The sequence below is a fragment of the Penaeus monodon genome, chromosome 28 (assembly GCF_015228065.2).
Source record: "Penaeus monodon isolate SGIC_2016 chromosome 28, NSTDA_Pmon_1, whole genome shotgun sequence".
Taxonomy (NCBI): Eukaryota; Metazoa; Arthropoda; class Malacostraca; order Decapoda; family Penaeidae; genus Penaeus; species Penaeus monodon.
The window spans coordinates 13,944,448-13,944,879 of record NC_051413.1 but is presented as its reverse complement, the minus strand read 5'-3'; the positions used below and the strand labels follow the sequence as shown (position 1 = coordinate 13,944,879).

At 31.7% G+C, this 432-nt stretch overlaps 1 protein-coding gene across 1 annotated transcript in view; it reads right to left on the bottom strand.

Annotated features, from left to right (window-relative positions):
- Positions 1-432, bottom strand: part of LOC119591050 (glycine-rich cell wall structural protein-like) — a 6,755-nt gene that overhangs the window by 5,716 nt on the left and 607 nt on the right. The gene's annotated exons all lie outside the window — the stretch shown is intronic.

The window sequence follows — 432 nt, the reverse complement described above, 5'->3', positions numbered from 1 at the left end:
TGCAAACATAGAATACCTCTTTTAACCGATCATTCGCTAAAATTTTCAACTTTCAGGTTTTATTGCAAAAAAGGAAAAAAGAAAAAGTTTAAGAAAAAAACTAAAAAAATATTCGCAAAGGCACATATGCAAATATATTTAAAATTAGAATAGCATATTAATTAACAATAAATATTTCAGAAAGACAGCAAATGCAAAACCTTTGTTGAAGATAAGCGTTTTCAAGCCGCAGCGGCTTGAAAACGCAAATTCAATCATGACAATTTCTTATACCTTGTTGTGCTGAAATAAAGTCGGATATCTGTTTGACCTAACTTATATTTCGCAGACAACAAAGGCTGTGACGCAAGGAGATACGATGCACTGAGTAAAACATGATAGACAACAATTGAAAAGTAAGCAACTACAGGAAAATCCTGTAAAGACTCTCAA